The sequence below is a fragment of the Bubalus bubalis genome, chromosome 10 (genome assembly GCF_019923935.1).
Source record: "Bubalus bubalis isolate 160015118507 breed Murrah chromosome 10, NDDB_SH_1, whole genome shotgun sequence".
NCBI classification, from domain to species: domain Eukaryota; kingdom Metazoa; phylum Chordata; class Mammalia; order Artiodactyla; family Bovidae; genus Bubalus; species Bubalus bubalis.
This window is the reverse complement of record NC_059166.1, coordinates 392,923-415,660: the sequence shown is the minus strand read 5'-3', so window position 1 is coordinate 415,660 and position 22,738 is coordinate 392,923. Positions and strand designations below refer to the sequence as shown.

Here is a 22,738-nt window from a genome sequence, read left to right as displayed (position 1 = left end):
GAGGAGACCACCGCCTGGGTTTGTGTGCATCCTAGCCGTGAGAGAGCGCTGTACATGGAGACCCCAGGGGCCTCCCGATGAGGAGACCACCGCCTGGGTTTGTGTGCATCCTAGCCGTGAGAGAGCGCTGTACATGGAGACCCCAGGGGCCTCCCGATGAGGGGACCACCGCCTGGGTTTGTGTGGATCCTAGCCGTGAGAGAGCGCTGTACATGGAGACCCCAGGGGCCTCCCGATGAGGAGACCACCGCCTGGGTTTGTGTGCATCCTAGCCGTGAGAGAGCGCTGTACATGGAGACCCCAGGGGCCTCCCGATGAGGAGACCACCGCCTGGGTTTGTGTGGATCCTAGCCGTGAGAGAGCGCTGTACATGGAGACCCCAGGGGCCTCCCGATGAGGAGACCACCGCCTGGGTTTGTGTGCATCCTAGCCGTGAGAGAGCGCTGTACATGGAGACCCCAGGGGCCTCCCGATGAGGAGACCACCGCCTGGGTTTGTGTGCATCCTAGCCGTGAGAGAGCGCTGTACATGGAGACCCCAGGGGCCTCCCGATGAGGAGACCACCGCCTGGGTTTGTGTGCATCCTAGCCGTGAGAGAGCGCTGTACATGGAGACCCCAGGGGCCTCCCGATGAGGAGACCACCGCCTGGGTTTGTGTGCATCCTAGCCGTGAGAGAGCGCTGTACATGGAGACCCCAGGGGCCTCCCGATGAGGAGACCACCGCCTGGGTTTGTGTGCATCCTAGCCGTGAGAGAGCGCTGTACATGGAGACCCCAGGGGCCTCCCGATGAGGAGACCACCGCCTGGGTTTGTGTGCATCCTAGCCGTGAGAGAGCGCTGTACATGGAGACCCCAGGGGCCTCCCGATGAGGAGACCACCGCCTGGGTTTGTGTGCATCCTAGCCGTGAGAGAGCGCTGTACATGGAGACCCCAGGGGCCTCCCGATGAGGAGACCACCGCCTGGGTTTGTGTGCATCCTAGCCGTGAGAGAGCGCTGTACATGGAGACCCCAGGGGCCTCCCGATGAGGGGACCACCGCCTGGGTTTGTGTGGATCCTAGCCGTGAGAGAGCGCTGTACATGGAGACCCAGGGGCCTCCCGATGAGGAGACCACCGCCTGGGTTTGTGTGCATCCTAGCCGTGAGAGAGCGCTGTACATGGAGACCCCAGGGGCCTCCCGATGAGGAGACCACCGCCTGGGTTTGTGTGGATCCTAGCCGTGAGAGAGCGCTGTACATGGAGACCCCAGGGGCCTCCCGATGAGGAGACCACCGCCTGGGTTTGTGTGCATCCTAGCCGTGAGAGAGCGCTGTACATGGAGACCCCAGGGGCCTCCCGATGAGGAGACCACCGCCTGGGTTTGTGTGCATCCTAGCCGTGAGAGAGCGCTGTACATGGAGACCCCAGGGGCCTCCCGATGAGGAGACCACCGCCTGGGTTTGTGTGCATCCTAGCCGTGAGAGAGCGCTGTACATGGAGACCCCAGGGGCCTCCCGATGAGGAGACCACCGCCTGGGTTTGTGTGCATCCTAGCCGTGAGAGAGCGCTGTACATGGAGACCCCAGGGGCCTCCCGATGAGGGGACCACCGCCTGGGTTTGTGTGGATCCTAGCCGTGAGAGAGCGCTGTACATGGAGACCCCAGGGGCCTCCCGATGAGGAGACCACCGCCTGGGTTTGTGTGCATCCTAGCCGTGAGAGAGCGCTGTACATGGAGACCCCAGGGGCCTCCCGATGAGGAGACCACCGCCTGGGTTTGTGTGGATCCTAGCCGTGAGAGAGCGCTGTACATGGAGACCCCAGGGGCCTCCCGATGAGGAGACCACCGCCTGGGTTTGTGTGCATCCTAGCCGTGAGAGAGCGCTGTACATGGAGACCCCAGGGGCCTCCCGATGAGGAGACCACCGCCTGGGTTTGTGTGCATCCTAGCCGTGAGAGAGCGCTGTACATGGAGACCCCAGGGGCCTCCCGATGAGGAGACCACCGCCTGGGTTTGTGTGCATCCTAGCCGTGAGAGAGCGCTGTACATGGAGACCCCAGGGGCCTCCCGATGAGGAGACCACCGCCTGGGTTTGTGTGCATCCTAGCCGTGAGAGAGCGCTGTACATGGAGACCCCAGGGGCCTCCCGATGAGGGGACCACCGCCTGGGTTTGTGTGGATCCTAGCCGTGAGAGAGCGCTGTACATGGAGACCCCAGGGGCCTCCCGATGAGGAGACCACCGCCTGGGTTTGTGTGCATCCTAGCCGTGAGAGAGCGCTGTACATGGAGACCCCAGGGGCCTCCCGATGAGGAGACCACCGCCTGGGTTTGTGTGCATCCTAGCCGTGAGAGAGCGCTGTACATGGAGACCCCAGGGGCCTCCCGATGAGGAGACCACCGCCTGGGTTTGTGTGCATCCTAGCCGTGAGAGAGCGCTGTACATGGAGACCCCAGGGGCCTCCCGATGAGGAGACCACCGCCTGGGTTTGTGTGCATCCTAGCCGTGAGAGAGCGCTGTACATGGAGACCCCAGGGGCCTCCCGATGAGGAGACCACCGCCTGGGTTTGTGTGCATCCTAGCCGTGAGAGAGCGCTGTACATGGAGACCCCAGGGGCCTCCCGATGAGGAGACCACCGCCTGGGTTTGTGTGCATCCTAGCCGTGAGAGAGCGCTGTACATGGAGACCCCAGGGGCCTCCCGATGAGGAGACCACCGCCTGGGTTTGTGTGCATCCTAGCCGTGAGAGAGCGCTGTACATGGAGACCCCAGGGGCCTCCCGATGAGGAGACCACCGCCTGGGTTTGTGTGGATCCTAGCCGTGAGAGAGCGCTGTACATGGAGACCCCAGGGGCCTCCCGATGAGGAGACCACCGCCTGGGTTTGTGTGCATCCTAGCCGTGAGAGAGCTCCGTGCGTGTGTGTCGTGCAGCGTTAATGTCACATTAATGTCGAGGGGGCATTGCGTGCACGTCAGGGCAGGTGGCCACACACTGCAGGCCCCACGTCGGGTCTAACGCCCGTGTCACACGGTTTTGAATTGAACCCACAGTCTCACGCTGCACTGTGCTTCTGGGTCGGGAGCCGTCCTGCTTGGATCCCTGCCCTGTGTCCGAAAGGAGGCAGCGCCCGTGAGAACAGTCCCCTCAAGGGGCTGAAGATGGGGGCCTCATAGGCATGGAGTCGCCAACATCGGGGGTGGACTCAGCCATCCCCCCAGAGGGTTACAGGGCAGAAGGCCAGGGTCCAGTCCAGACCCCAAGGCTCCTCGGCAAGTGCAGGCTCCCCTGCAGGGCGAGTGCCTGGGGCGGCCCCGCTCATGCGGGCTGGGTGGTCCAGGGCCTGGTCTGGGGGCCGCGGGAAGGAGTGGGCGGGTGGACGTTATCATTACTGATGCTGAGTCCTGTGGGTGCAGCCGGGGGGGGCGGGTTCACCGCTGTGCTGGGCGGATGGGATCCCAGGGGAAACCATCATGGGGCGGGCTCGGGCCACCAGGGACTCTAGAAACCACATTTCCCTGAGAGTGACAAGCAGATGGTCACAACCAAGGGGTCAGTGTGCCTCGGTCAGGACCCCACAACAAGGCCTGGATGTACCAGGGGGCATCTCCCCCCCAGGTGAAAGCCGGAAGTGGCCTGGACGTCAGCATGATCAAGGGCCACGCGTGGGCTGAGCCGAGCTGCCCTCCTGGGCACTGGGAAGGCCCTTTATGCCTTATTTATTCTCAGGGAAGCACCAGCAGCCCTGTGCCCAGCTTGTGACTAAGCAGCAAGAGTTTATGCTTAAAATAGATGTTGTTTACGATCTTTCCCTCCCCTGGCTACCCGAGGAATTTCTGATGATTTCTTTATACAAGCTGATGCCTATCACCACCCCGGCCGCCCACGGGCCTGTGCCTCAGGGAGGTAATGAGCTGGGATAGTCCTTGTCCTTCTCACTGATTACTGCATATTAAGCTCCAGCACGGAGCAGAGCCTGTGTTTCCCGCAGCCCTTTTCATCTCCCGACGTGTGTGCCGTGCATGTAATGATGGAGCATGCTAATTTACGCTGTACCACGGGGCTGCCGAGGGAAGCGCTGCCCTGCTCAGGGGCCCTGGGGAACCGGGAGGGGCACGAAGCGGGTCAGGAGACCCCAGGAGAAACGGACAGCAGTCCATGAGGGCATCCAGTCTCGGGAGAGGTGGTCTGAAGCCACTGGGACGGGGTGTTTCCAGGAGCGAGGCTGGTGTGTCTAGAACAGGGGACCAGACCCACGACTCCGCAGCTGCTCCAAGCCAAACACGTTCTCTGCTCTTGGCAGAGCTTTAGGCCTGCAAGGCTCCTTCCAATGCCATGGACACAGCAGACAAGGCCTTTCCTTAGAATATTTGTCTCAAGTGTTCTGTCTCCGTGCCTGCCCACTTGCTCACGGAGGAGGGGCTGCAAAGAGGGCAAGGAATCCGTGTTCTCAGGGTTGCTGCTTGGAGCCCCTGGAAGGAAATTGTAGGGCGTTCAGACTAGAGATTCAGGGATGCTTACATGGTATCCATGGTAACTCCTTGTTGGACCACACTGGCCCCCATCATGAAGCGTGATGTGCTGGCTGTTCATACTCTTATCTCCTTGAAATGTTGAGGGTTACGTTAGCTGAGTCAGTAAGACTTCAGGAGAAAAGTCACAGCTGGAGAGTCACAGGTAGACAGTGATGGAGCCGGAGGCCCCTGGGGGGGATTGGTGGTGACAGGGACTGGGGCTGCTGAAACTGGCCCCATGTAACCCCCTGGGTATTGCTTTGATTGCTGAACTTGTAATAAATGCACAATGGGCTTCCCTGCCTGCAATGCAGGAGACCCCAGTTCCATTCCTGGGTTGGGAAGATCCACTGGAGAAGGTATAGGCTAACCACTGCAGTATTCTTGGACTTCTGTTGTGGCTCAGCTGGTAAAGAATCTGCCTGCAATGCAGGAGACCTGGGTCCAACCCTGGAGAAGGGAAAGGCTACCCACTCCAGTATTCTGGCCTGGAGAATTCCATGGACTGTACAGTCCGTGGGGTCACAAAGAGTTGGTCATGACTGAGCAACTTTCACTTTCTTTCAACAGTTTTTAAAATTAAATCTGTTAATGCATTGAATTAAAACCATAAGAAAAATTTCCTTTAAACTGTATTAAGGTGCCACTTTCTTTTAGACTAAAATATAGCAGATTGGGGAATTTTGAATGAATCCTTAAAATATCACAGTTTAGTATTTTAAGGATTAGAAACGGTTGTAATAGACGGTACCAATTTTTCATTGATATCTTCAAAATTTCTAAAAGTAAAAATTTTTTGGCATCAAATATATTTCTCCTCCTTGTAATCTGTGATTTAGGTCCAAAAACATTTAGGAAGTAAAGTCCAGTGCTATAAAGAACAATATTGCACAGGAACGTGGAATGTTAGGTCCATGAATCAAGGCAAATTGAAAGTGGTCAAACGAGGTGGCAAGAGTGAATATCAACATTTTAGGAATCAGTGAACTAAATGGACCAGAATGGGTAAATGTAACTCAGATGACCATTATATCTACTGCTGTCGGAAAGACTCCCTTAGAAGAAATGGAGTAGCCATCATAGTCAACAAAAGAATCTGAAATGCAGCAGTTCGGTGCAATCTCAAAAATGACAGAATCTCTGTTCGATTCCAAGGGAAACCATTCAATATCACAGTAATCCAAGTCTATGCCCCAACCACTAATGCCGAAGAAGCTGAAGTTGCACAATTCTATGAAGACCTACAAGACCTTCTAGAACTAACACCAAAAAAGATGTCCTTTTCATCCTAGGGGACTAGAACGCAAAAGTAGGAAGTCAAGAGATACCTGGAGTAACAGGCAAGTTTGGCCTTGGAATACAAAATGGAGCAGGGCAAAGGCTAACAGAGTTTTGCCAAGAGAACACACTGATCAAGCAAACACCTTCTTCCAACAACACAAGAGAAGACTCTACACATGGATAGCACCAGATGGTTAATACAAAAATTAGATTAATTATATCCTTTTCAGCCAAAGATAGAAAAGCTCTATACAGTCAGCAACAACAAGGCTGGGAGCTGACTGTGGCTCAGATCATGAACTCCTTATTGCCAAATTCAGACTTAAATTGAAGAAAGTAGGAAAAACCACTAGACCATTCAGGTATGACCTAAATCAAATCCCTTATGATTATACACTGGAAGTGACAAATAGATTCAAGGGATTAGATCTGACAGAGTGCCTGAAGAACTATGGACGGAGGTTCATGACATTGTACAGGAGGCAGTGATCAAGACCATCCCCAAGAAAAAGAAATACAAAAAGGCAAAATGGTTGTCTGGGGAGGCCTTACAAATAGCTGAGAAAAGAAGAGAAGCAAAAGGTAAAGGAGGAAAGAAAGATATGTCCATCTGAATGCATAGTTCCAAAGAATAGCAAGGAAAGATAAGAAAGCCTTCCTCAGTGATCAATGCAAAGAAATAGAGGAAAACAATAGAATGGGAAAGACTAGAGATCTCTTCAAGAAAATTAGAGATATCAAGGGAACATTTTATGCAAAGATGGGCTCAATAAAGGACAGAAATGGTATGAACCTAACAGAAGCAGAAGATATTAAGAAGAGGTGGCAGGAATACACAGAAGAACTGTACAAAAAAGATCTTCATGACCAGATGACCACGATGGTGCGATCGCTCACCTGGAGCCAGGTAAGTGATCTTGCAAACTCAAGTAGGCCTTAGGAAGCATCACTACTAACAAAGCTAGTGCCGGTGATGGAATTCCAGCTGAACTGAAACATGAGGCTGTGAAAGTGTTGCACTCAATATGCCAGCAAAGTTGGAAAACTCAGCAGTGGCCACAGGACTGGAAAAGGTCAGTTTTCATTCCAATCCCAAAGAAAGGCAATGCCAAAGAATGTTCAAACTATGGCACAATTGCACTCATCTCACACACTAGCAAAGTAGTGCTCAAAATTCTTGAAGCTAGGCTTCAGCAGTACTTGAACCATGGACTTCCAGATGTTCAAGCTGGACTTAGAAAAGACAGAGGAACCAAAGATCAAATTGTCAATATCCACTGGATCATAGAAAAAGCAAGAGAATTCCAGAAAAACATCTACTTCTGCTTCATTGACAACGCTAAAGCCTTTGACTGTGTGGATCACAACAAACTATGGAAAATTCTGAAAGAGATGGGAATACCAGATCACCTTACCTGCCTCTTGATAAATCTGTATGCAGGTCAAGAAGCAACAGTTAGAACTGGACATGAAACAACAGACTGTTTCCAAATATGAAAAGGAGTACGTCAAGCCTGGATAATGTCACCCTGCTTATTTAACTTATATGCAGAGTACATCATGAGAAACGCTGGGCTAGAAGAAGCACAAGCTGGAATCAAGATTGCCAGGAGAAATATCAATAACCTCAGATATGCAGATGATACCACCCTTATGGCAGAAAGCGAAGAGGAACTAAAGAGCCTCTTGATGAAAGTGAAAGAGGAGAGTGAAAATGCTGGCTTAAAACTCAACATTCAGAAAACAAAGATCATGGCATCTGTTCCCATCACTCCATGGGAAATAGATGGGGAAACAATGGAAACTGAAAGACTTTATTTTTCTGGGCTCCAAAATCACTGCAGATGGTGACTGCAGCCATGAAATTAAAAGATGCTTTCTCCTCGGAAGAAAAGGTATGACAAACCTAGGCAGCATTTTAAAAAGCAGACATTACTTTGCTGACAAAGGTCCGCCTAGTCAAAGCTATGGTTTTTCCAGTAGCCATGTATGGATGTGAGAGTTGGACCATAAAGAAAGCTGAGCACTCAAGAATCACTGCTTTTGAACTGTGGTATTGGAGAAGAGTCTTGAGAGTTCCTTGGACAGCAAGGAGATCCAACCAGTCCATCCTAAAGGAAACCATTCCTGAATATTCATTGGAAAGACTGATGCTAAAGCTGAAGCTCCAATACTTTGGCCCCCTGAGGCATAGAACTGACTCCTGATGCAGGGAAAGATTGAAGGCGGGAGGGAAGGGGACAACAGAGGATGAGATGGTTGGATGGCATCACGGACTCAATGGACATGAGTTTAAACATGCTCTGAGAGTTGGTGATAGACAGGGAGGCCTGGCGTGCTGCAGTCCGTGGGATCACAAAGAGTTGGACATGACTGAGTGACTGAAGTGAGGTACAGAAATGGCCAAATTCATAAAAACCGGAGTATACATTTCATAAGAACAAGAACCTTACTTGAGTCATTCTTACTCAGAGATGTAGCCTCAGTTCCCAAAACAGTGCTTCATACCTAGTATTTACTCAGTGGGTTATTATTAAATGAGTAAGTATAACCAACTCTTCACCCACCCACCCACACAATGTGACTTGCCTTTTAACACCTGGAGGTTCACAGAGTGAATACAATCTGTCCACTATATAGTCTGTCAATTTTTATATGCGTGGCTCTTTGACTTCACTCTAAAATTTATTCTGAATGACAGAATGTGGTCCACTGGAGAAGGGAATGGCAAATCACTTCAGTATTCTTGCCTTGAGAACCCCACGAACAGTATGAAAAGGCAAAATGATAGGATACTGAAAGAGGAACTCCCCAGGTCAGTAGGTGCCCAATATGCTACTGGAGATCAGTGGAGAAATAACTCCAGAAAGAATGAAGGGATGGAGCCAAAGCAAAAACAATACCCCGTTGTAGATATGACTGGTGATAGAAGCAAGGTCCAATGCTGTAAAGAGCAATACTGCATAGGAACCTGGAATGTCAGGTCCATGAATCAAGGCAAATTGGAAGTGGTCAAACAGGAGATGGCAAGAGTGAACATCGACATTCTAGAAATCAGCAAACTAAAATGGACCAGAATGGGTGAATTCAGATGACCATTATATCTACTACTGTGGGTAGGAATCCCTCAGAAGAAATGGAGTAGCCATTATGATCAACAAAAGAGTCTGAAATGCAGTACTTGGATACAATCTCAAAAACGACAGAATGATCTCTGTTCGTTTCCAAGGCAAACCATTCAATATCACAGTAATCCAAGTCTATGCCCCAACCAGTAACACTGAAGAAGCTGAAGTTGAACGGTTCTATGAAGACCTACAAGATATTTTAGAACTAACACCCAAAAAAGATGTCCTTTTCATTATAGGGGACTGGAATGCAAAAGTAGGAAGTCAAGAAACACCTGGAATAACAGGCAAATTTGGCCTTGGAATACAGAATGAAGCAGGGCAAAGACTAATAGAGTTTTGCCAAGAAAATGCACTGGTCATAACAAACACCCTCTTCCAACAACACAAGAGAAGACTCTACACATGGACATCACCAGATGGTCAACACCAAAAGCAGATTGATTATATTCTTTGCAGCCAAAGATGAAGAAGCTCTATACAGTCAGCAAAAATAAGACCAGGACTGTGGCTCAGATCATGAACTCTTTATTGCCAAATTCAGACTTATATTGAAGAAAGTAGGGAAAACCACTAGACCATACAGGTATGACCTAAATCAAATCCCTTATGATTATACAGTGGAAGTGAGAAATAGATTTAAGGGACTAGATCTGATAGAGTGCCTGATGAACTATGGACAGAGGTTCATGACATTGTACAGGAGACAGGGATCAAGACCATCCCCATGGAAAAGAAATGCAAGAAAGCAAAATGGCTGTCTGAGGAGGCCTTACAAATAGCTGTGAAAAGAAGAGAAGCGAAAAACAAAGGAGCAAAGGAAAGATATAAGCATCTGAATGCAGAGTTCCAAAGAATAGCAAGAAGAGATCAGAAAGCCTTCCTCAATGACCAGTGCAAAGAAATAGAGGAAAACAACAGAATGGGAAAGACTAGAGATCTCTTCAAGAAAATTAGAGATACCAAGGGAACATTTCATGCAAAGATGGGCTCAATAAAGGACAGAAATGATATGGACCTAACAGAACCAGAAGATTAAGAAGAGGAGGCAGGAATACACAGAAGAATTGTACAAAAAAGATCTTCATGACCAAGATAATCACGATGGTGTGATCACTCACCTAGAGCCAGGCATCCTGGAATGTGAAGTCAAGTGGGCCTTAGAAAGCATCACTACGAACAAAGCTAGTGGAGGTGATGGAATTCCAGTTGAGCTATTTCAAATCCTGGAAGATGATGCTGTGAAAGTGCTGCACTCAATATGCCAGCACATTTGGAAAACTCAGCAGTGGCCACAGGACTGGAAAAGGTCAGTTTTCATCCCAATCCCAAAGAAAGGCAATGCCAAAGAATGCTCAAACTACCACACAATTGCACTCATCTCACACGGCAGTGAAGTAATGCTCAAAATTCTCCAAGCCAGGCTTCAGCAATATGTGAACCGTGAACTTCCAGATCTTCAAGCTGGTTTTAGAAAAGGCAGAGGAACCAGAGATCAAATTTCCAACATCCGCTGGATCATGGAAAAAGCAAGAGAGTTCCAGAAAAACATCTATTTCTGCTTTATTGACTATGCCAAAGCCTTTGACTGTGTGGATCACAAGAAACTGTGGAAAATTCTGAAAGAGATGGGAAGACCAGACCACCTGACCTGCCTCTTGAGAAACCTGCATGCAGGTCAGGAAGCAACAGTTAGAACTGGACATGGAACAACAGACTGGTTCCAAATAGGAAAAGGAGTATGTCAAGGCTGTATATTGTCACCCTGCTTATTTAACTTAAATGCAGAGTACATCATAAGAAACACTGGGCTGGAAGAAGCACAAGCTGGAATCAAGATTGCCAGGAGAAATATCAATAACCTCAGATATGCAGATGACACCACCCTTATGGCAGAAAGTGAAGAGGAACTAAAAAGCCTCTTGATGAAAGTGAAAGAGGAGAGTGAAAAAGTTGGCTTAAAGCTCAACATTCAGAAAACAAAGATCATGGCATCTGGTCCCATCACTTCATGGGAAATAGATGGGGAAACAGTGTCAGACTTTATTTTTTTGGGTTCCCAAACCACTGCAGATGGTGATTGCAGCCATGAAATTAAAAGACGCTTACTCCTTGGAAGGAAGGTTATGACCAACCTAGACAGCATATTGAAAAGCAGAGACATTACTTTGCCAACAAAGGTCCATCTAGTCAAGGCTATGGTTTTTCCTGTGGTTATGTATGGATGTGAGAGTTGGACCATAAAGAAAGCTGAGCACTGAAGAATTGATGCTTTTGAACTGTGGTGTTGGAGAAGACTTTTGAGAGTCCCTTGGACTGCAAGGAGATCCAACCAGTCGATTCTGAAGGAGATCAGCCCTGGGATTTCTTTGGAAGGAATGATGCTAAAGCTGAAACTGCAATACTTTGGCCACCTCATGCGAAGAGTTGACTCATTGGAAAAGACTCTGATGCTGGGAGGGATTGGGGGCAGGAGGAGAAGGGGACAACAGAGGATGAGATGGCTGGATGGCATCACTGACTCGATGGACGTGAGTCTGGGTGAACTCCGGGAGTTGGTGATGGACAGGGAGGCCTGGTGTGCTGTGATTCATGGGGTCGCAAAGAGTCGGACACGACTGAGCCACTGAACTGAACTGAACTGAACTGATCAAGGCATTCAAGACTTATCACCAGGCCAGAAGGCTCAGTCCTGCACTGGTTTGCATGCAGCCTCTGCCCCAGGCAAGGCCTGGCAGGACACACTCCCACGTGCTGCTGGCGGGGTGGGTGGAGTCCTCCTCCTCCGATTCTGCATGTTCACATATCCTAGCTGCATAGCAGTGTGTATGCCCTGCCTTGACTCTGTTTGATTAAGAAGAAGCACCGGGCAGTTATCCTCTCAGGGGTCAGCAGGCCACCCCGAGTCCCTAAGCTGCCGGTCCAGGTCCACGGCAGGAGAAGGACTCTGTCCTCGAGCTCAGAGGCCAGGCTTTAGCCGGCAGAGGGGTCACTGAGGTTCCGGGGAGGCTGGACACGCCTCTCTGGGTGCGGCCCCTGCCAGGGTCTCTGTAGACGGCGCCCGCCCAGGACTCGCAGTCTCGGCTCCATCCCCTTACAGCTCTGTGTCCAGTGACAGCTCCTGCTGGCTCCCCCCAAGGCGATTAACTAGGTCGGGGCAGGGGAGGGGGGCAGGGAGGGAGGCAGAGGGGCAGGAGGAGCAAGGAGGGGCCTCAGCACAGAGCTGAGGGGTTCTGAGCCAGGGGACCCCAGGAGAAGCCAGGATCTGCCCACTGCCAGCATGCCCAGGGGCGAAGTGCAGAAGGGCCCAGACGGGGGTCCTGGGCCAGTGTGCCCCCCACTGATCTGGGCCCCTGTCTCAGCCTGGGCAGCTTTGCCAGCTGGGGCCACCCAGCAAAAGGAATGGACCCCCCTTCGCTCCCTGTCCGTGAGGACAGCCGGCCGCTGCTGGGCAGGGCTTCCCGGAGGGTGCTGCCCCCTTAGCCCCTGGCAAACTGGGCCTGCCCTGGATGCCACACACCAGGAAGGAGGCCACAGGGCAGAGAGGCCACAGGCTGGGGCTCGGGGCTCTGGCCAACCTGCTGGAGGAAGCCTCTCCCTTCCAGGGGCCCCGCGCAGAGGGCAGCCTGACTCGCCGCTGGCAGACAGGCTGCACACAGAGCACAAAGGCCCAGCCCGTGAGGGGCAGAGGCTGAGCCAGTGACCAGCAACACCTCCACGGGGAAGAGGGAGGGACTCGGCGACCCTGCCGGCAGGCTCTGGAGCCTGAAGCTGGAGGCAGGAGGGAGTCACACCCATGGGATGGCTCCTGCCTCTGAAGAGTGACCCTGAGCCCAGGATCTGCCTGGGGGTGGGCCTGGGTCCTCCCTGCTGATGACATCCATGTCCAGGGGGAGCTGCACGTCCGGGGGGGCCCACAGAACCCAGAGACGTACCCAGAGATGACTGCCGCAGGCTGCAGAGGGCACGAGGCCTGCAGACACACAACTCAGGGGAGTCTCTTCAGCGAAGGACAGGCCTCCTCCTTCAGCCACTAGAAAAGGCTGGATTCTCCTCCCTTGGGCCCCACAGTAGATGGTCCTACCCCTGGGACCCCACAGGGGACGGTCCTTTACTCTTTGGAACCCACGGGGGACGGTCACACCCCTGGGACCCTGTGGGGGACAGTCCTATTCCTCAGACCCCATGGGGGATGATCCTCCACCCTTTGGTTCCCACAGGGGAAGGTCCTACCTGCTCAGACCCCACGGGGGAAGGTCCTCCACCCTCAGGCCCTGTGGGGGACGGTCCTACCTCCTCAGACCCCTGTGGACAGTCCTGCCGCTCGGGCCATACAGGTGAGGGTCGTACCTCCTCAGGCCCCACGGGGATGGTCCTAGCCCTTGGATCACATGGGGAAGGTACTACCTCCTTGGACACTGCGGGGGATGGTCCTTCCGCCTCGGGCCGTGTGGGAGATGGTCCTCTCCCGTCAGACCCCGGGGGGACTGTCCCCTCCCCTGCGGTGTGGACAGGAGGGATCCCCTGGTTTCCTGTGCAGGAGCATTTCCAATGTGTCCAAGATGCAGACGTGGTCTGTGCAGAGCATCGGGGGCGGGAGTGTCTGGTTCCGTGGGAGGAAAGGTGTCTCCTGTCAGCAGTGGCTGAGGGAGGTGTTGCCAGTGTCCCCAGTGTGGGTGTCCTGAGGCCACGGAAGGGCTTGGAAGGAGACGCGTGGGCTGGGTGAGACTGAGGGGCTGGGGTCAGGATGAGGGGCTGGAGTCAGACAGAGGGGCTGGGATAAGACATAAGGGGGCTGGGGTCAGGATGAGGGGCTGGAGTCAGACAGAGGGGCTGGGATAAGACATAAGGGGGCGGGGGTGAGACTGGGGGGCTGGGGTGAGACTGAGGGGCTAAGATCAGAAAGTAAGGGGGTGGAGTGAGACTGAGGGGCTGGGAGGCTGCTGCTTCTGAACTTCCCCCACAGCCGGTGGTGCTCCTCCACTCCCCCTGCGCACACCATGAGGAGGATCAGAGACAACAGGTGACCTCACGTCCTAGGTGAACACAGGGTAATGGGTCTGGAGGAGAAGTAGGGCTAAAGGTGCTTGCAGGGGAAGACCACTTCTAGAAAGAACCACACTTGATGCCTATGTATATACTAGGGTCTTGGCTGCAAGCTAAGCCATTTGAGAGACTTACAGCAAACATGAGCGCGTGGAGTCCTGGCTGACCCTGGACAAGGCCTCCTGAGTGCATTCGTGCACTGATCCTGACCAGCTGTGTGACCTGTGCTGGCCAGTGAGCTTCTCCAGGCGTCAGCGTTCTCAGTAGTAAGGTGGTGAGGACCGAGCCCTTGTGCCACAGGCTTGCTCTGAGGGATGATAAGACTGTGCGTGTGAGGGCTGGGGACATGGCACGTCAGCTGTGCAATAAGGATCAGTGACACAGACTTCCCACTCCCCAGGAAAGTTAGGTCACGAGGCATCGAGACGTAAAGGCCTCGATTCTCACTAAGTGCTCCTGGAGGCCTGGCCCAGCTTTCTAGCAAACCGAGCAGCCACAGAGGCATAATTTGAGGTTTGCTGAGTCTTTGTTCTGTAGCAAAGCTTACCACTAAATGTGGAAATTTAGAGACCAATGTGCCAAAAGGAGAGCTCATCATTCCTTGAAATGGCAACTAGTTCCTGCTCACTAACGTGGGGCTTTCAGGAAATTCCCTGCAAGACCCAGGGCCCTGATTTCTCAAATTCCTCCTCCACTCGGGCACTTCGCCGCCCAGCTCGTCAATCAGCACCACCAAGTCCAGATCCTGTGAAGCAAGAAAGTCTCTTGGTTCCCCTAAGAGTCAGAGAGAAACAGAAAGTCATTTTTTTCATGTAAAATTCTTTTTTTTTTTTTTTTTGAGCTCCTTTCTGTAGCTCAGGCATCGTGTTGGGTGCAGGTAATGTAGACCAAGGTGTAGGTCATGTCATGGCGAGGCCCTCACGGGTGACGGGAGAGGCAGGGGTAGACTTGAGAGAGTGTCCGGGGTTTGCAGGCCTCAGGCCTGATGGACAGATGGGGTGCCGGAGCCTCACCCAGGATGGGGAGACACGGGGCATCTTCCGGAGGGAGGTGTTGCAAAGGCCCAGGAAAGGGGGCACCCTGAATTCAAACGAGGAGGGAGTCCACGATGCTGAAGGAAGCTTCACGGGGCGAGAGAGGAGGGCGAGTGCTGAGGGGCAGAGGTGAATGAGGGGCAGATAGGCCACGAGGGGCTTCACGGACTCACGGTAGGCCAGGGAGCAGGCAGCTACTGGAGACCCCAGAGTTGAGAGGAGGCCTATTGAGTCTGCATCACGTGTGCCTCAGACAGCCACAGGCAGGACCTGGTGAGACAGCACCTGGAGGGTGGGGGGCAAAGGGAGGTGGTGACGGGAGGCTGAAGTCACCCGGGGGGCGGGGAGGTGGGGTGGGGAGCTTCGAGGTCCAGGTGGCGGGCCGCCACGAGGATCAGTTCAGTTCAGTTCAGTCGCTCAGTTGTGTCTGACTCTCTGCAACTCCATGGACTGCAGCACGCCAGGCGTCCCTGTCCATCACCAACTCCTGGAGTTTACCCAAATTCATGTCCATTGAGCTGGTGATGCCATCCAGCCATCTCATCCTCTGTCATCCCCTTCTCCTCCTGCCTTCAATCTTTCCCAGCATCAGGGTCTTCTCAAATGAGTCAGCTCTTCGCCTCAGGTGGCCAAAGTATTGCAGTTTCAGCTTCAGCATCAGTCCTTCCAATGAATATTCAGGACTGATCTCCTTTAGGATGGACTGGTTGGATCTCCTTGCAGTCCAAGGGACTCTCAAGAGTCTTCTCCAACACCACAGTTCAAAAGCATAAACCTTCAGTGCTCAGCTTTCTTTATAGTTCAACTCTCACATCCATACAGGACCACTGGAAAAACCACAGCCTTGACTAGATGGACCTTTGTTGGCAAAGTAATGTCTTGGCTTTTTAATATGCTGTCTAGGCTGGACATAACTTTTCTTCCAAGGAGAAAGCATCTTTTAATTTCATGGCTGCAGTCACCATCTGCAGTGATTTTGGAACCCAATAAAGTCTTTCACTGTTTCCATTGTTTCCTCAGTGATGGGAACAGATGCCATGATCTTAGTTTTCTGAATGTTGAGTTTTAAGGCAACTTTTTCACTCTCCTCTTTCACTTTCATCAAGAGGCTCTTTAGTTCTTCCCTGTCTGCTGTAAGGGTGGTGTCATCTGCATATCTGAGGTTATTGATATTTCTCCCGGCAATCTTGATGAGCTTCTCAGAAGCACCAAGGCCCCGGTGAACATGGTCCTGCGTGGCCACAGGTACCATTCAGTCAGGGGATACCTGGCCTCCTTCCCATGAAGACCTGCCCTCCCACTGGGCTCACCTCGGGCCACACCTGCACCCCACTGAGCCCAGGTCCTGAGTCTCAAACTGCCTGGGCTTTGGGGTCCTTGCCCGTGACCTGTGACTGCCCCCCACCTGGGCATTCGGTCCTCGGTCTCCACAGACTCCTGCTGGTGCCTCAGGGCTCTGCCGGTGGCCTCCACAAAGGCCTTGTCCGCCCTGGTCCTGAGCCGAATCCTCCCTCCTGTGCACAGAGTGACGGTCGCCCTCCACGTCGTGGCACTCAGGGCGGCTGCAGTGAGCGACTTGGGTGTGGCTACTTGCTCTCTGTTCAGCTTCCTGTAGACTGTGGTCCCCATGAGGCAGGACCCCAAGTCGGGCCCCACGCTGGCCTCCAGCGGGTCCCAGAAGCACTCGTGTGGCATCGAAGGCCAGACACAGCGGGACAGAAGCGGGGCTTCCAGGGTCTGGGGCTGAGGGGGTTGTGCCGTCCAGCTCGGGCAGGACAAGGGGAGGGCGCTTACAGCCATCCTGTCCAGCCCTGCAGCCGCATCCACAAGGACCCTGCCTGACCCTCCCAACCTGCCGTCTCCGCTGAGGCCCACGCCGGACACATGTGCTATGCAGGTTGGGCCTGGAGGAGTGGGACAAGGAAGAATGTTCCAGGAGCCACAGGACTTCCTCCGGGCCTCATGGGCTTCAGACACAGAGCTCGCTGGTCCCCAGGGGGCTTGCGGGTGAGCTCCAGAGGCCAGTTCTCCACCTCGTGCTGGCCTCAGCTCCTCGCAGGTCTGCCCTGCACATCGCTTCCTCTTCCCGCACCGCCAAGGCCCCACTGCCCCTGGTCAAAGTCTAGGCTTGGGCTGTGTGCCTCCTCAAGGCTCAGTGCAGATGCCTGACCTACGGTGAGTGAAGGTCTGTCTGTCTGTCTGTCTCAGTAACTCTGTCCACGTTTCCAGTGTTTCAAGGCGCTGCTCAATGGCGACAGCAGCTACCCCAGGACAGCCGGGCCGACCCCCTCCTGGTGCAGCTCGTTCCACAGTGTCCACTGATCCCCCTCCTGGTGCAGCACGTCCCACAGCGTCCACCGATCCCCCTCCTGGTGCAGCATGTCCCACAGCGTCCACGGATCCCCCTCCTGGTGCAGCACGTCCCACAGCATCCACTGATCCCCCCTCCTGGTGCAGCACGTCCGACAGCGTCCACTGATCCCCCTCCTGGTGCAGCACGTCCCACAGCATCCACTGATCCCCCCTCCTGGTGCAGCACGTCCAACAGTGTCCACTGATCCCCCCTCCTGGTGCAGCACGTCCCACAGCATCCACTGATCCCCCCTCCTGGTGCAGCACGTCCCACAGCATCCACTGATCCCCCCTCCTGGTGCAGCACGTCCCACAGCATCCACTGATCCCTCCTCCTGGTGCAGCACGTCCCACAGCGTCCGCCAGGTCCCACCACAGCCTACCAGATCCACCATGTCCCCCCGTATCCGTAAGGCCAGACCGTGAGGACCCCACGGCTCAGGGGATGGTTGGGGGTCCATCTGACCCCAGAGCCCGAGCCCTGAATCACTGAGGCCACCACCTTCCCCAGACATCCACTGAAAGGTCAAAGGAGGACGGACGGGCTGAGGAGATGAAGCCCCACAGGGAGGGCGGGTTCAAGGTTTGAGGTCTTCCCTCTTCCTGGTCTCCTTATTGAAGACACAAACGTGAAAATGCATGTGGCCGTCTGCGCATCTGCTCCCCAGCCTGGAGTATCCCCTACCCGCCTGCATACCCAGCACACACTGGTGGAGCACGCCACGAGCAGGGCCGGCTGCTGGAACACAGCATGTATCTTCTCCACCTCCTCAGAGCGGGGAGGGTGCGGCCAGGCTGTTCTGATCCGGGCGAACCAGGCGCTGCAGACCCCCGAGGAGGGAGATCCGTGCGGGGAGGGCGGGGTGCTGCTGGCTCAGATGGCAGCTGGGACGTGACCTGAAGGACGACCGGCCCCTCCAGGTGACTGGAAGGCTCAGGAGTAAGAGAACACAGCCTGATGTGGCTGCAGGCCCTGCCGCCTCCCCTCCAGCCTTTGGCTCCGCTGGACCCCCTCCCCCGCCCCATCTTCTCGCCGGCTCCATGCACCATCGCGGCTGAGCCTGAGGAAAGTGCAGGTGCTGGTTCGGAAGCTGTAAGATGTCTGGCCAGCATCTTCCCAGGAGCTGCTGCGTGCTCGAGTACAGGATGGCAGGGCAGGCCTGGGAGGGCGTCCACCCCTGCCTGCGGGATCCCTTCTGCCAGGCGGCTGCACACAGCCTGAGGCTGGTGTCCGGGAAACACAGGGATGGCGGGGCCTCCTTCACACCTGCAGGAGGAGCCCCTGTGACGTCCAGGGCTTCTCTTCCCTCTTGTTTCACAAAATAACACAACAGAGGTTGATCGCACAGCTTGTCGTTCTGTGGGTCAAGCAGTGAATATCGACAATTTACTGTGGTTCTCCGAGCGTGAACGCCTGGGTCACCAGGAGCCCCCTGTGGCAGAGTGAAGCTCATGTTGGGTATGTTTTGCGACACTTTAAAGCTGGGTGGTGGCAGGGGCTAGTAAACGCTGACCAGCGAAGCACGGGCCCTCGGGTGATTGTTCTGTGTCCGTGTAAACATCCCAGCGCTGGTCCAATGGCAAGGCCACTGGCAGCTGCCTGACTTGGACAGATTTCAGAGCCTCATTCTTCAGCTGCCTGATGGGAATAAAAGCAGCAGTGACCCCCTGTCCACCATAGCAGCCAGGGCAGCCAGAGCAGGGCCTCCTCGGCCAGACCCCTGCCCTCCTCTGAGGCTCCACTTTCGGGAACTTGCTTGTTCTGTGATGTGGCAACAGCCTCCGAGCATGCAGCCTGGACGCCCAGTAAATATTTACAGAGCGGCTGAGAGGCGCTCGCCTGGTCGCAGCTGGACTTCTGGAGGTGGGTGGGGGCCCGCCAGCCACGAGGACACCCTCCCGACGGGCGGGGCTGGGCCCCCGGGCTCTGCATGCAGAGCGCTGGGCATCCTGCTCATTCTCTGCAGAGCAAACTTGTCAGCCAAACGGAAGGCAGCCCCTCTGCAATTCCTCGGCGGTGAGATGCCCTAAAGCCCGGGTCTCCCCCAGCTCCCCGCTAACCGGGTCACCCCGCCCCACGGGCCCAGCTGGCTGGCACCAGGTCTGAATCCTCCTCCAGAGGGGCGGGTGCCACCTCCACACGGTGCCCAACGGCCGCCCCGGCGCTTCAGCTGGAGTTGGAGGAATAAGACCCCGGTCCCCTCATGGGAGAAGGCGGCCCCTCGTGTCCCTGTGTGACGCTCTGCGTGTGGAAGTGTGATTCTGAGCGTGTGGCACTGACAAGCACTTGGCTTAGTGCAGTGAGTGCTGGTCGTCATGGCGGGCGGGGGTGACCCATGTCCCTGGGAGTCCTGCAGGAAGGCCGCCAGGCCCCCCAGGGCCGAGGACAGAGACAGGCCCCTGTGAGCTGGGCATCCTCGGAGGGCCACACCCAACATCTGAGACCCAAAGGGGACAAAAGAGGGCGTCTGGGGCTCAACCACACCCTGGGCCGTGGCTCAGGGCATCCGGTGCCTGCGGGAGAACTGACACTCGGGGAGGAAGGCAGAACAAGCTGGTGCTGACGCAGCAGCTCCTGTGGGCAGGAAGCGGCGGTTGGGGCCAGATTCTCAGGGCCTTTGGGGTCAGGGGTCCCAGGGGAGTGAGTGCCGTCCCCTGGGGGCTGTCTGTCCCCTCTCCAGTGGGCACAGATAAGGGCCCAGTGTCCCTGGCCTGCAGGCGGGCATCAGAAGGAAGCATCTTGCCCAGTTGGTGGCCAAGGAAGTGGGGACCAGAAGCAGGAGGCACTGCAAGGTGAGCGAGGACCAAGAAATGAGTCCTCCTCACCAGGCCCGGGCCCACGAGCGCCCACGTCCACCCTGGAGGGAGGAACCGGCAGGACAAGCCAGGCAGGGACAAGGCAGTTTCCAGGCCCGCCCTCGAGTGCTGGGCCCTGCCCTCTGCTCCAGGTTTAGAGCAAGTGCCTGGGAAAGAGAAGAGAGAGGGCACGGCTCACCCGCCAACACCTGGCCTCTTGAGGGAGTGCCACTCCGCTGGCCGAGGCACTGGTCAAGCCCTCCCGCTGATGCCCCGATAGCCTCTCCCTGCTGGCAGCGGTCGCCCTGAGGGGCAGGGCCACGGTCCAGGCTTAGGCAGCAGGTGGCTTCAGTGACATTGCCTGGGTCCCACCTTTTTCTGTCCTGCGTCCTCTGGTTTCACTGGAAATACTTTTTCCGTTTCCTTTTTGGGGCTCTTTCTATCTCTGAATATCTGAAGGGATTCCTTCTGTTGCTAAATCAAGTTGGTGACCATTCAAGACATTTTTTCCTGTGACCCATGAGGGCTCCTGATAGATCCATGTTCCCTGCTGGCAGGGCCCAGCTGACAGGAAATAATAAAAGAATCCTTTCAGGTGCCTACCTGGGGCCGTCGCCTTCGCTTGTCACCGCTGTTCCTCCACAGCCTCCGTCAAGGGCCAGTGTGCAGGGGACCATCAGGAGGGTGGCCTCTGCGACTCTGCTGTCCACTTGGGAACCGCAGCCAAAAGGAGGCACTGGGGACAGGAGGACAACTAGACATCACGAGGTTAGGGCCAGAGAGCCACAAGCCCCCCAGGAGAAGGGCCAGGCAAGCTGCTGACCCAGCCGTCGGTTCTCCAGGTGAATCCAGGAAGGAAGGGCCGGGCGTGCTGCTGACCCAGCCGTCGGCTCTCCAGGTGAATCCAGGAAGGAAAGGATGGCCTCTCTCAGGCCTCGGGAGGAGAATGCTGACGGTCGGTGACATCAGAGGCTGAGACCGCCCTGATCCCAGTGCTGGAAGTTCTTTCTTCTCAGCTGGTACCCACAGCTCTGGCCTCCTGCACCTGCTACCCCTAGGTTGCCTCCTCAAGGACTGGTCAGGCTTTGATCTTGAGACCCCAAAGCAGAGGGAGTGATCTTTTTCTGTAACTCCACCTGGCCCCTACGTGAGTGGGGATGACCAGGAGGAATGCCCCTCTGGTAGCATCGACTACAGCACCTTCCTTCAGTTGGGCTGTCCCGTAAGAGGCAGGGGATGGAGTAAATCCCCTACATGTGGGCCTTTTTTGGCCCTTGGGGACAGACAGAACCCTGTAAGGTCTGTAAGACAGACCCTGTAGCATCAGCTCTGGTGGGACCTACGTCACCTGCTTGCTGGGGAAGCTGACTGAGATGGAGAAGAGGGAGAGGCTCCCTAAAGAACCCCTTCTGCCACCAGACTGTCCTCTTTCCAATACCTCTTCTGGCTGCTCCTCTGCCTCGTCACTCAGGAAAGCCAGACCTCGGACAGAGTCCTTGAGATCATGCCCCCTAGTGCAGGCCCCAGTGGAATGCAGACCCAACTTATTCAAGCCTTCGACCTCACTGCAGTGAAGAGAAGGTCACTCAGTCGTGTCTGACTCTTTGTGACCCCATGGACTGTAGCCCACTGTAGCCGCCAGGCTCCTCTGCCCATGGGATTCGCCAGGCAAGAATACTGGAGTGGGTTGCCATTCCCTTCTCCAGGGGATCTTCCCGACCCAGGGACCAAACCAGGGTGCCTTGCACTGAGGGGGATTCTTTACCATCTGAGCCACCAGGGAAGCCTTTGACCTTGCTGGAGCTGAAGCAAATCAAGCACACCAACCTCAGCTTGGACTCTTTTGAGGGAATGATTATTTTAAAGGGTAATTCCTCACCCAATCTGCTCCAGACACCCAGAGAAAGCTCCAACAGCTCACACGACGTCTAACACCTTCTCGGAGGAGCTCTTGGCAGCAGCCACCACCACCATTTATAACCGAGACCAAGAGGAAGAGGAGGCCAAGGCTCAGAGAAGGAGAAGCAGGAAGGAGCGTGGGCAGACCTATCAGCAGCCCTACCAGGACACAGCCCATCTGGGGGGCCCAGGCCTACTACTGCAGGCCAAGCCCTGCGTCTGGCTCTCAAGAAGCCTGGCCACTGGGCGGAGGAATGTGCCAATAGAGAAAAACTCCCCCAGACACTGCCCAAAATGCAGGGCAAAAGGGCCACTGGGGAGCTACCTGCCCCCGGGGTAAAGGACACAGAGGCCAGGGACAGCTCCTCTGATGGCCCTGGACTGATGGGCCCTCTGTTCCAGGCCCCCCTCCCTTTTAAATCAACATCACTGGGCTGGAGCCAAGGGCTAACCTGGCATGTGACCGTATCTTTTCTATCTGACTCCTAGGCTGCCTGCCCTGTCCTGAACTTCTCTTGACCCTTCTCCCCCGACTCCTGCCAAGTGACTGATATCTCCAGTAATTTCTTTAAATTTATCTACTGTTAAAGTATGTATTATAAAGTTCATTTAGACATGACCATTAATAAAAATCATGTGAGTTCCTCATTTAGCAAGTAATATATGTTTTCTTTGCATTCAATTAATAGTGTAAAAAACCTCATGATAC

General features: G+C 54.7%; 1 long non-coding RNA gene across 1 annotated transcript; it reads right to left on the bottom strand.

Moving 5' to 3' along the window:
- Nucleotides 1-15,099: 15,099 nt before the first annotated feature.
- LOC112587305 lies at nt 15,100-22,147 on the bottom strand. Its single transcript, XR_003111756.3, has 3 exons — nt 22,010-22,147; nt 20,734-20,866; nt 15,100-15,267 (listed from the first exon to the last, which is right to left on the bottom strand). It is a non-coding gene; the product is annotated as an uncharacterized LOC112587305 (long non-coding RNA).
- Nucleotides 22,148-22,738: the final 591 nt, after the last annotated feature.